The 13,789-nt window shown below is 40.3% G+C and overlaps 2 pseudogenes; one reads left to right on the forward strand and one right to left on the reverse strand.

Moving 5' to 3' along the window:
• The first annotated feature begins 5,557 nt into the window (after positions 1 to 5,557).
• On the forward strand, positions 5,558 to 12,363 carry LOC115852716 (small ribosomal subunit protein uS9-like; annotated as a pseudogene).
• A 146-nt stretch (positions 12,364 to 12,509) lies between these two features.
• Positions 12,510 to 12,678, reverse strand: LOC115866364 (small ribosomal subunit protein uS14-like; annotated as a pseudogene).
• Between the last annotated feature and the right edge of the window lie 1,111 nt (positions 12,679 to 13,789).

Below are 13,789 nucleotides of genomic sequence, written 5' to 3' on the forward strand. Positions count from 1 at the left end.
GTTTAAACATGGCAGTGGAACTAAAATCCATGTTCAGCTTGAGTTTAGCATTTTTCAAATAGTGAAACCATGACTTCAATCTTGAAGCCTAAGGAAGAAAGAAAACATTTAGTTCTCAGCGAAGCATCAGATGAACAGTCTGGATCTGGAACAATGAGAAAGAACTGGGCAGTAGGATGGACTGTATCTTGATGAAGGACCTTAAGACAGGCTGTACAAATTTCTCAGCAAGAGGTTTCTAATTATTTCTGAAGAAGTAAAATTTATAGGAACAAAGACATATATTTTAGCTACGGATCATACATATCTGGGTTTTGATTTTCTAAGTATTTTTTCTGGGGTTTGACAAAGATATAAATATTTTTAAAAATTAATAACAATGATTAATAATGTCTACAAATTGAATATTCTGAGAAAAAATGTCCAGTTGTGTGTTGATTTCTGTCTTTTACTTCCTTGTATATATATATATTTGTTAAATTTATTTTTGGCTGCATTGGGTCTTCGTTGCTGTGTGCAGCCTTTCTCTAGTTGTGGCGAGCGGCTCCTACTCTTCACTGAGGTGCACAGGCCTCTCACTGCGGTGACTTCTCTTGTTGTGGAGCACGGGTTTAGGCGCGCGGGCTTCAGTAGGTGCAGTGCAGGGGCTTCAGTAGTTGTGGTGCACAGGTTTAGCTGCTCTGTGGCATGTGGGATCTTCCCGGGGGGCTTGAACCCATGTCCCCTAAATTGGCAGGTAAATTCTTAACCACTGCGCCACCAGGGAAGTCCCTTCCTTGTATATTTCTATTAAATCAGTCAAAACTCTTCAGCTAATTATAAAAGTTCTATTTAACAGATTTCATTTGCTTTGAAAATTTAAGGAAATATCCTATTCCTATCTTCCCCCAATAGTGTAGAGCTTCTGTTTATGGTAGAAGTTCTCAACACTGAATGTTTATTAGAATTTTCTAGGAACCTATAAAAGTGTTGATGCTTGGCTCACCTCAAACCAGCTGAAACCAAATCTTTGGGGACGTGGTCCTGGTCATTTGTGCTTTTAAAAGTTCTTCAGGTGATTCTAACACACAGTGAAGTTGAATCCTATTCGATTAAAATATTGTTGTGGGACCAATAGCCTTATGCTCATTTAAATGGCCAGAATTCTACCCACTTTCCACCACTGCAGGGAGTGGACAGAGGATAGGTGTTGGGAATTCACAGAATTCTGAGTTCAAATCCAGATTCTGCTATTTACTTAAAATATGATCTTAATCTTGCCTATAAAAGAGAGACTGAACAATTTTTAGAAGGCTGCAGAGAGAATTAACTAAGACAACTTGACTGCTGAGGGTACTAGAGAAGAGGCCAGACTGCATCCATTCTATAAGTGGACTTGTCAGGAGAACACCTAGTCCATGCAGGTGATGAAAGATGTCACCTCCCTTCTTTGTTGAAATGGCCTTTGGGGGCAAATACAGCAGTAAAAGGAGGAAATACTCTGTGGCCAAAGGAAAACATTATTACTTAATTATTAGAAAAGAAATCATCTCTGGACACACCCTGTACATCATAAAAAATGAGAGAATCTTCAAGGCCACCCAGCCCTTCCATCAACTTGGAAGATGCTCCTGTACAGAAATCACAAGGACCGAGATGGCAAATTCGAGTCAGCTGCTCCCTCCTCACCCTGGATCTTCTTTCCTCCTTAAGGAAATGAAAGAGAGAGATTTAAAAAGAATTCCTGTATTTCTGTGTGAGGTTGGCCAAGAGACCTTCTGTATTCACCACTATCATTAGGACCATTTAGCTTCCTTGGGTCGTTGGTATGTTCTATATTGGGTTACCCATGTCAAACAATTTGCAGAGGGCTGCCATCTACAGCTATTCCACAAATGTTGCTTCCCTTCCATTCCCCACCACATCACTTTCCCCTTCACTGTCTCATTTTTGTGTATCAGTGTTTGGTATCCCTAGCTCTTAAAATCTTCTTGGCATTCTTTTTACAACTTGACCTAGCACACCTTCCATATGGTTGATTGCCCAATGCAGTTTCATTGATTGTATTAATTTGCTAGGGCTGCTATACAAAGTACTGTGGACTGAGTGGCTTAAATAACAGAAATTGATTTTCTCACAGTTCTGGAGGCCAGAAGTCTGAGACCACAGTGGCAGGAGGTTTGGTTCCTTCCAAGGGCTGTGAGGGAAGACATGTTCCAGACCTCTCTCCTTGGCTTATAGACGGCCATCTTCTTCCTTTGTCTCTTCACACCATCGTCCTACTATGAATGTCTGCGTCCGTACCTCTTCTTATTATAAGGACACCACTCAGGTTAGAATAGGGTCCACCCTAACAACCTCATACTAACTTAGTTACTTCTGTAAAAAGCTGTCTCCAAATACAGTCACATTCTGAGGAAATGGGGGTTAGGACGTTCAACACATGAATTTTGAGTGGGGTGGCAGGGGGGACACACATAATTTAGCCCATAACATTGACTAAATCATGGATGGAATGAATAAATGTTTGATGAATACAGAATGTATATAACTCCTTAAAAGGTCGGCCAAACTAGAGGCTTTTTAATATGCAAATAAATTTTTATAACCTTAAAAAACTTGTAAATTAAAACCTTTGTTTCAGAGGAAACATCTACTTTTGTGTTTAGAACTTCTAGAAGTATCTTTATGAGATAAGCATATTCAGTAACCCTGAATTTTACACACAGATTTCTTAAAATATAATTCTTATCTATTTTTTTTCCTGGAATGATAAAGACAAGATTAAAGGACCAGACACAAATATTGTGGATTGTTTTCCTCTTTGCTTAAATACTTTCCAGCTAGGTCCTTTAGCAGTTATACACGTTTTGAGACAAAGATAACGCCTTTGACATTTTTAATCTCAGACATCTCCCTAATCTCTTTTTGTGCAAGTGAGTTCACATTTAAACTAGCTTAAAAAATGGAGCACTGTAGGTCCCTGTCTTGGGGGGTAGACTGTGGGTGGCAAGCATCCAGAGGTGGCTAAGCTGGGAAGGGTTAAATGACCTGAGGTCTGCATTCGTTTGAGGAGCATCACACAAACCAGGAGGGCAATGATTACAAGCCAGATCAGGAATGAAAATGTTAGACAACGCCATTAATTTCCAAAGTGCCCAAGGAAATCAGTGGATTATTCTGGTCTACGGCAAAGGCATGGAATCTAGCCGTGGATGCGTCCACCAGCTGTGGGTAGTGAGGCCAAATAGATGAAAATAATTATGCCACGAAAAATACCTTTTTTCTAGAATCAGAACTACCATTGAAGACAGGCTTCATAGAGTATGCCCTGATTTAATAGTGAATTTTTATGTGTGAATCATTGGGACTAATATGCACTTTGTAAGTAGCAAACATTTTTAAGTTTCATAGAGAAGATAAAAATTAGCAGAATTGGGCTTCCCTGGTGGCGCAGTGGTTGGGAGTCCGCCTGCCGATGCAGGGGACACCGGTTCGTGCCCCGGTCCGGGAGGATCCCACATGCCGCGGAGCGGCTGGGCCCGTGGGCCATGGCCGCTGAGCCTGTGCGTCCGGAGCCTGTGCTCCGCAACGGGAGAGCCCGCAGCGGTGAGAGGCCCGCGTACCGCAAAAGAACAACAACAACAACAACAAAAATAGCAGAATTATGAAACCTCTAAAAGGTGTCTCTAACTGTATCTGGAATATTCACCAGGATGGACTGTGTAAAATTGTAACAATATGTATATATGCCAGTTTTGTGTTATAAGCACATTTAGAGAAATGGTTTCTCTGTACCAGAAAATAATTAAATAAAATAATCTATTATCCATGTAACTCATTACCTTACCTTCTAATTTTTGCCTTATTTTCTAATTGTTTTCATATAATTATTATTGGACTGTGAAATTTATAGTAATGATACCTAATTGGAATTTTTAGTGACAAAGTAAAATTAGATATTGGCACCATCAAACCTGAATTTTACTAGAGATCCATCAGAATGATCTTTTAAAATGTTAGCTATAATTATTTCAAACTCATTTTTTTTTTTTTTTTTTTTGCGGTACATGGGCCTCTCACTGCTGTGGACTCTCCCGTTGAGGAGCACAGGGTCCGAACGCGCAGGCTCAGCGGCCATGGCTCACGGGCCCAGCCGCTCTGCGGCATGTGGGGTCCTCCTGGACCAGGGCACGAACCCGTGTCCCCTGCATCGGCAGGTGGACTCTCAACCACTGCGCCACCAGGGAAGCCCCTCAAACTAATTTTAAATCTTAATTGTAGTTTTCATTTTAGCCATATGTATCGGTCTGGATATGCAGAAACAGTAGCTGATTAGCAGTATTCCAAAAGTTATTACAAGTGAAGAACATGTTTTAAAATAATGACAATGTCTTGGATATAAATCATTCTGAAGTATCTGAGTTTAAGTTAGATTTAGCAAGGCTTGTTGGAGGAAGGAGGGGGAGAAAAAATAAAATTAGTCACTGTTCCTAAAATTTATTTGAAAAGACAAATTTTTAAATTGTATTAAATCTTCTGAAATTTTGGAACTAATTTTTTTTCATCTATGACACAACACTTCACTAGAAACTGCCCTGCGTGTCCCTCCATAACTCAAAAATGTATTCCATTATCCATTCTTCTGCCTTTAATCATAGAGCTGCATCCGTCCACCCATACTGGCACACATATACTTCCACATGTACCACTGTCTCCACCCACTCTTTAGTCTCTAAATGATTTTGAAATCAGGACACTTTCCCACTTCATTCACATTTGCTAAATTATAATTCACATGAGTCAGTTGGAAAGCATATCTCAGTAATTTCCAATGAAAAAGGAGACCCTAGCAGGGAATAAAGGCACATGCTCTATACAAGAAGGGTTTAATAAAGGTATGTTTTTACTATTCATTTGGGGAAAAATTCAAGAAGCATTCTGAGATTTGGAGACATGTATTTGCCTTTCAGATATCTTAACACTTAAAAAAAGGCAGCTTTTAGACTTGGGCTTGAATAGCTAGCAAGTACCTCCGGATGAGAGTATTTCCAACCAGGTAAAGTTCTCACCTGGCAATTTGAAAATCGGGGTTCTGAACAGCTAAATAATCAAGTAGATCTGCAAACCTCTCAATGAACCCTAGCCAACGCTTAGATGAGTTTTCAGCAAACCTGGGCTGAGTTTGGAGAAATTCAAATAAATTTTATGGTTGCAGATGAAAACCAGGCCCAACTCAGCAGTTTAAATGAACCTGAAACTCAAGGGCCATCTCAAGGGGTCTGAACCCAAGCAAACCAAAACAAAGTAATGATTCCCAGGGAACACTGGTAGCCCTCAGTGCATTGTCTTGGCAAAAGCTGAGCACAGATTTATTTTATATTATCCAAAAGTGGTAAGTGAGAAAATTAAGAAACGTTTCCTAAATAGATTGTCTGGAAGGTCTGTGTGATTCAGAGGCAAAATGAACAAACTTTCAGGCATTGCTCCCTTTACACAAAGTTTTCAGAAAATAACTGAGAACTTTTAACTACTATGATAACTATATAAAGACATTAACAATTAGACATAAGCCAGAATGCCTTTCCCTAAAGTGAATCATTCTGGCCATCTGGATTCAAACCTCACTTCGGGTGTTCTGGTTGACCACCGGGTTCCACATGATATTGGGTCAGTGCCTCGCATGCTTGGTGTAGCTGAACATCTTTCTAATTTTGAGAGCACCTGGAATCCAGGCAACTAGAAAAAGAATTCTTTGACTTCTTCCTGAGGGCTTTCATAAATAACAATGTCAATAGTTCACAAGAGAGGGGTGTGTGTGTGTGTGTGTGTGTGTGTGTGTGTGTGTGTATCTGTCTTTCAGTCATGTCTTCTGGAGCATCAAGGAAATGTAGTTAGAAAAATAATTTTTATAATTGAACCAGCTTTTAATTTCCCAAGAAAGTCCATTAATTTTTCATCTGGTTGACTCTTGGTTTCAACAGTTATTAAAGATCAAAGTATCCCAAATTGTTTCTACAAGGGAGAGGAGAAAAATTATAGTGCCTAGTATGTACTGGAAACTGGATATGCTCATTCGATATCTGTTTCTTAGAAATGTTGTAAGAATTGAATAAGAAAAACTCCAGTTCCCACTATATAGAGGGAACTTGGTAATTGTTAACTCGCCTCATTATATTCATCATTATCATTGTCATCATCATTGCTCTTCTACCAGGGCTCATTGCCAGGAACACCCTTAACTGCCTTTGGCAAAAAAGAGACATAGGAAGATTGTGTTTTCTATGCCTCTGCCTCCTAGTTTTCATTCTTGTCCCCACTTCTAGAAGTGCCACTTGCAGTCCACCCACTGGGTGTTCATAAGTATTCTCATGTTCTTCTTACCAACTTTTCTATTAAAATTCTCCTGGATAGTCTCTGTCAATCTTCCCTTTAGAGAAAATGGCTACTTACCTTCGAATATTCTGTGAAATATGACACAAACAAGTTATTTAATATAATTATAACAAACGAAATTAGAATCTCTGAGTTTGGGACCCTATGATTACTTTTTTTTTAACATCTTTATTGGAGTATGATTACTTTTTAAAGCCTTTCCCCCATCTCCCCATCCTTATGATTCTAAAATGTAGACACAGTTGAAAACTACTGCTTCACATAAATTAACGTAACTTTACCTATGCTACAGACATCCAGAGATTCCTAATAATTGACTATTCATACACTGACTAAAAGGTTGTTTTGTCACAGTATATTTTCCTGCAGTGGGTTTTCCAATAGAGACAGAAGGCTGATATTTAATAGGAATCACACATTTTTATGTCAGGTTCCTGTAGGCAACATTATTTGACAATCTGGTTTACTCTGAGATCTCTCAAGTTGTCACCCAAGCAAGGAATTCACTTCGGATTGCCAGTGGTCCATAGATCATGGTTTGTGAGCCATTCACCTAGGAGTTTCAGTTTTATTTTTACGCAAATAACCTGAACAGCAAATTCTTCTCTCATTACCCAAATTGCTTAAGGAGATATCTATAAGGAAATTTATTCAGTAAGCATTTATTTAATTTTCCAATAGTCGAGGCACTAATGCCCAGTGTCAGAAATACAGGGGAATAGACTTTATTCTTTTTCTTATGATCTCAGTAGAGAAAAAAACTATAGACTTTCATGTTTACCTATAGACATCCCAATCTTGTTCAAACCACAGTCTCTGACTTAGAAATCAGAAAAATAAGTTCTCCAGAAGAAAAATATATATGAATGAAGAGCATTTTGATGTTTTTCTCTCCCTGATCAACTTCCAAGATTCCAAGAAATATGGTCAGATCTATGGAGTTCAAATGGTAGCCAAAAATATAATCATCCTGTATCACTCCCTAAATCATTCTAGGTCAAGTCAGTTCACAAAGTGCTACTTGCCCTCTTGTTCGTTGGTTTCTTTTTTAAGCCTGTTTTATGGAGTACTTGCCATGTGCCCAGCGTTGCCCTCGCCCTTTCATTCATTATCTCATTTAATTTTCCTGACAATTCTGTGAGTCAGGTATGATTAGTCCTTGTCATTTACAGACAGGGAAACTGAAGCACAAAGAGGACTGATACCCTTGTAAGTGGCCCAATTAGGATCTGAACCTCAGCGTTCCTGCTCCAGGGTGTGTATTCCCAAGTGTTACCCTACAGCTTCTGTGCACGTTATTGTGTTAGCGGTTCTAGGTAGTTGTGAGGTAGAGAGAGTTGGTTAACACTCAAACCTGTATTTGACCAATTTACTTTATTGTTTGCTGTTGAGACAAACCTACTGAACCCCTGAAAGGTAGTGTCCCTTAAAACAGAGTGTGGGGATTACTGCTTTAATGTGTGACATTTGATTTTCTGTTCTTTCATGTCTTCATCCCTGCTGATCCCTTGAATATACTCTGGTGGTTTTAGACTGAAGATTCAAAAGCACAAGAGGACTCATGGCAATACACTTAGGGTTTCTGAGTTTTCAGGAAGCTGCCCTCAGGACCTGGCAGGGTCATGTGGTAACAGAATGAATTGCAAAATGTGTGTTCGCATCTCAAGTGGACAGTGGTCGGCTTGCTCCTGTTGGCTATCCCAGCATAGGGTCTGTCTAACATCCATCCACCTTGATGCCTTCCTTTTATATCCCAGCTGCTTGTGTTAGTGCTTATGAGTGTAAAATAAAGTAGCTGAAGCATGATCAAAAGTGTAACCAAAACTACTTCCAAGCCCCCATTCTGTAGAAATGCTGAATCAGTTGGACGCAGGTGCATTGTGCCCAGTCAGCAAGCAAAGTAGCTGAGGAATTTGCAGGGAGAACCATTCGTAAGAGTGGTGACCTCATACACACTTATAAGCTGGATCAACTTGATTCCAATCTGAATGCTACCAACGGATGAAATGCATCTCTGAAATCTACATCTGAAATGATTCTCATGCATGCCTCCCTCTCCTCCTTGACCACAATCTTTATCACAGTAATAACCCTCATAATTGCTTGTCTATATGATTACAATAACTTCTTAATCAGTCTCCCACTTCTGGTGTCCTTCTGGTCTATTTATCCTCAACAGCTCTGCGAGTGGTTCTCATACTTTTGGAAAAAACCATTGGAAGAATTGGAAGAATGTGTTGAAAAATGCAGATTTCTAGCCCATTTTTAGTCCCATTTATTGGGTCTAGAAGTGACCCAGTAATCTAAGCAATCTATATTTCTTTGATTAGTCATCCCCATGTAATTTTTGTGCAGGTTGCTTTCACTTTGAGAAATTGTTCCAGGCTGTTATCTAAAATACAGTGGTAACACAGCATGATTTTTCTCCACAAAGAAATGTCTCTCTTTCTGTAATAGAAAATAGGTATGGACTTGGAATGAATACGAGAAGGGACTTTGAGACTCAAAAGACAAAATAAGAAGGTCAAAGGGAATTTGTGGGTCTAGTGTAGATACCAGAACTTGTTCTGATACAACTTTCCTGGGAGATCTGGGGAAGTGACTGTGTAAACAAATAAAAATAATTGGATTTGAAAGATCAGGGTAACGGTGGTGTAGAGCTCCCTGTCTACATGAGGTCACCATAACTTGGACAGAAACCTCCACTGTTTTCCACTTAAAAAAAAAAACAAAACATTTTAGATCAAGCAATGTGATCCTTGCAGCAGTGAGTAGGGAAAATATCAGATTTAAAGAAGCCACTTATGGGACTTCCTTGGTGGTGCAGTGGTTAAGAATCCGCCTGCCAGTGCATGGGACACGGGTTCGAGCCCTGGTCCAGGAAGATCCCACATGCTGCGGAGCAACTAAGTTAGTGTGCCACAACTACTGAGCCTGCGTTCTAGAGCCCACGAGCCACAACTACTGAGCCCATGCCCCTAGAGCCAGTGCTCCGCAAGAAGAGAAGCCACCACAATGAGAAGCCCGCGCACTGCAACGAAGAGTAGAGAGCCTGCAAGCAGCAACGAAGACCCAACGCAGCCAAAAATAAATAAATAAATTTATTTATTTAAAAAAACAATAAAGAAGTCACTTCTCTAAATGAGAAAGCCACTTTTCAACAACGTCAGTGACAGAAGCAGAAGCAGCAGAAAACAGATCTCATTTCCCCCCCTCTTGGCCTGTAGTCCATTGTTTAGGATCATGATTATTCTCTTTGGAGTTAGTTATATAATTCTTAGACTAGTCTTAGACTATTGGTGGAAGTAGGGTGGAGATCTAGAGAAAAAGGTTGGAGTCCCTGCTTATCTGAGAAATGGAGGCTTAAGTAAATAAACTTCAATATTAAAAAGAGACATAGCATTATTCATACTCCAAGAAATAAAGCAAACCACGCCCCTGATCACGCCATTTCCCTACTTAAAAACAGTCAGTGTGTCTCCATTGCCTAGTCTACATGGTTCTGATGCCACAATATGACATGAAAGCTTCTTCACAACTCTGTAAACAAATAGTTCCAGCTTCATCTGCCTCGCTCTTAAGTTCATGCAGTTTGGTCATATTATTTTCTGGTTTTTAACTTGCTGAGTGTTTTCAGATTTCCATGTTTCTTTTCTCTTGTTCTTCCCTTTGCCTGTAAATTACAACTATTCACTCTTTAAAACAATATTAAGGGCTTCCCTGGTGGCGCAGTGGTTGGGAGTCCGCCTGCCGATGCAGGGGTCATGGGTTCGTGCCCTGGTCCTGGGAGATCCCACATGCCACGGAGGGGCTGGGCCCGTGAGCCGTGGCCACTGAGCCTGTGTGTCCGGAGCCTGTGCTCCGCAGCGGGAGAGTCCATAGCAGTGAGAGGCCCGTGTACCACACACACACAAAAAATATTAAATGGAACTTTACTTGGATAAATAACCAAATGAATATATTTTCAGATGAGAAAACAGATTCAGAAAAAATGAAAATTTTCTCCTGAAGCCAAAAAGTTAATCAGTGCTGGAGATGTGGTTAGAAGTCTAGTTCCCTGATCCTAATCCCCTGCTTCATATGCCAGTGGCATCTTCATTCAGAATCTCATTGATGTCAATCTGATCCAGGTTTTCATAACAATTGTTTACCTGAATCTCAGGTGACCTGCCCCAATTCATGTCTCACCTGATGCACTGTGTGTGTGTTGCCACTGTAACTTAGAGATACCTATTCACTACAGCTCCTACCACCTCCCCTAGACTTTGGACAACCCTAGCTCTAACTGTGATAAAATGCCAGTTAGAATAGTTAGAACCGGTCAGTTCCCTGATCACTCTATTGATAAGCTACATATACCAAAAAGAGAGCAACCATTTACATTATTCCATATTTAGGACTGTTGTAATCCTTAGTTACTGGCCTTACTTTGGGACCTGAGAGATCCTGAAGATGCTCTGTTCCTGGGGAGGATGAGAAAAGAGCCTATTTCAGGGTCAAAGGGCACAGAAGAGATGGAAGGGAGTGGACATAAGATGAACTTCACCCAAGGTCCACTCTGTTTCCTGAGCTACAGTTTCCATTTTGGAAAAGAAATCTGGTGAAATAAATTTTGTAAGGGGGGAAGAAATATAACTTCAGCTTGAAGGTTGCCTGGAGAGAAAGGAATCTGATTTTAGAATTTAGAATATGAGCATTTTAGCTTGCTGCATTGTCACTTTATTTATGCTCATGCTTAACTCAACTGTAGCTTCTGGGTATTTCTTATGTCATTAAAAACCACTGGTGCAGCCAGGAGAATAGAAAGTAAGATGTTGCTTTGTTTACTTTTGTTGCCATTCAGCATTTCTTCTCACAGTTCACAGGAGACCTCTGGCTATATTCACAATTATAGTGACAGAAGTTTAAATAAATGCAGCGGGAGCCCACTGGTTCGTAGTGCAATAAATCTGAATGCACGAATGGAAAGTCTCTTGGAAGCTTCTTTTTCATAGATGTGAAAATAAACCACTGATATTTTGTTTTTCTTTAGTTTTGTGGTGGGAACAAAGTTAGGGAGAGAAAACTACAGGCAAAGATGCAAAGATTCTTTCACTAGAACTTCAGCTAAGTTCCTGTCACTTTTGATCCATCCAGTTAGAATTTGGAAAACACAGATTCTTAAATACAGCAAAATACTAGATCTTCTCTGATAAAACCCATTGGAAGTTAGAGCTATAAGGAGAGCCTTGTTGACTGAGACTAACTTGTTGATTTTGTAAGTGAGTCACCTGACCTAGGTGTCTTTCTCAAGGTCACACAGCTAGTTTGTGGCATCTGTAGGTCTGGAAACCAGGTCTCCTCACTTGTTGCCCAGTGATTGTTACACCATGCTTCCTGGCTTCCCCTCAACCTCAACAGTTGAATTCTTTCCTGGAGTCTGGGAGACATAAGGCAAAGTTGGAGAGCAAGTGCAGGATAGAAAATATGCAAGCAAAAGATGTGTACATGTAACACTTTTCTGGTTACAGCACTATGAGGTGAGGAGCTCTTATCTACACCAGCAGCCCTGTGATCCAAGGGCCCTCTGCAGTTGGTGCAGATCTTCAGATGCAAGCAAGAAGATGGCCATAGCCATGGCACACTGCAAATGGAGCAATGGCCTCATCAGGGTGAACGGCACCCCTGGAGATGATCAAGCCATGCACACTGCAGTATAAGCTACTGAAGGCTGTTCTGCTTCTGGGCAAGGAGTAATTTTCTAGGGTGGACATCTGAGTCTCAGTGAAGGGTGGTGGTCACATGGCCCAGATTTACACAATCTACCAGTCCCTCACCAAAGCCCTGGTGGCCTATTACCAGAAATACATGGATGAGGCTTCCAAGGTGGAGATCAAAGACATCCTCACCCTGTACGACTAGATCCTGCTGGCAGCTGATCCTCATTACTGTGAATCCAAAATGTTTGTAGGTCCTGGTGCCTGTGCTCACTACCAGAAATCCTACTGATGAACCCATCATGAGGATCAAGGATCACCTTTATAATAAACAGTGGTTGTAGGATTTGAAGTTTAAAACAAAAAAAAAGTACAAGGAGCTAGCATTGTTTCTGCAGTAAGGTAGATGTCTTGGATGGTCTATTCAAGGGAGTTCACCTAGTCCAACTTAATGAAACCTACAACCTTTATGTACTGAGGAAACACTGGCTACACACACTGAAGCAGTATTTCTGGATTATACATGCCAGTTTAAGCAGATGTGGCATGGGCAAGAACCCCGGCTGAATTTTCTCTGGTGGCTCCAGTAGAGCTGTTGATGACCCATCTTACTTTCTCAGATGCAATGAGGCACAACACAAAGAGACATGTACCAGTGGAATCTTCAGAGATTATGCTATATCCGGGACAACTTGCTTTGGTCTCACAAATTGGTTCTGCAGGAATATATACAGTCCCTCCATTTAGACAAACTGAGGACTGGGGTGTTGAAGTCAGGATCAGGAGCCAGTACTGGATACTGAGGCAGAGTTCACTGGTCTCTGGGCTTTAATGAGAAGGGTTGAAGGAGAAGGGTAGACCTGGAGACTAAAGGGAAGTTACTGAGTTAAAAAAACAAGACCATAAATTGCCAACTTGAAGCCAGGCTGAATGGGAACATACAGATACAGAAGCAATGAGATGGAAATCTAATGAGAGAGAAAGCTTCAAGTTCAAGTTAAAACCTACAAGGATGAAAGGACAGCTGCAGCACCTTTGTATCTAGCTCCTCCCATCTTAGGTATGTGTGGAGAGGTACCTCGTCCACACTATCATACTGACACGACTGTTAAGAGATTCTCTCTGCTTCAGCTCTGATGGAATCAAATTTGTATTCACTCCCACTCCCCTCACTAAACTTTGTGGATTTCTCTCTTCATGGTTATTTTAGCCTATTGGTCAAGTGATGTGTTTGGAACCAAAGGGTTTCCATTATTATTCATGACTTTACAAGAATTGCTATAAAAAGACAGTTGACTCAGCATTCTTAGTTTATCAAATGAATTCACATGAAGCTAGATTATTTTTCTCTTCTTTACTATCTACTTTTCTCCTCTTAAAGGATTTTTGAATTAATTTAAATGTCCTATTTTTAAAATTTTTTATAGACCCATTCAATGACATAGTTCTCCTTTCTACCTTCCCAAGAAACACATGAATTCATAGTTTAAAACCTTACACATAATGAGATCATGTCATTTTTAAGGTCATGGCTTCCATAAACAAATTATCAATCTGATTTTCGTGAAACTCTCACTTTAATTTCTTTCTGGGATGTTGTATATCTAGAGGCCTTCCTCCAATGCCACCTAGTCTGAGTGTCGATTTACATGTTTTTAAATACAGTGGGCAATTTCTGATTGGATGTCATTTCAGCTACGGTGAGGACAGATCTGTAC

Source organism: Globicephala melas, chromosome 7 (assembly GCF_963455315.2).
Source record: "Globicephala melas chromosome 7, mGloMel1.2, whole genome shotgun sequence".
Lineage (NCBI taxonomy): Eukaryota > Metazoa > Chordata > Mammalia > Artiodactyla > Delphinidae > Globicephala > Globicephala melas.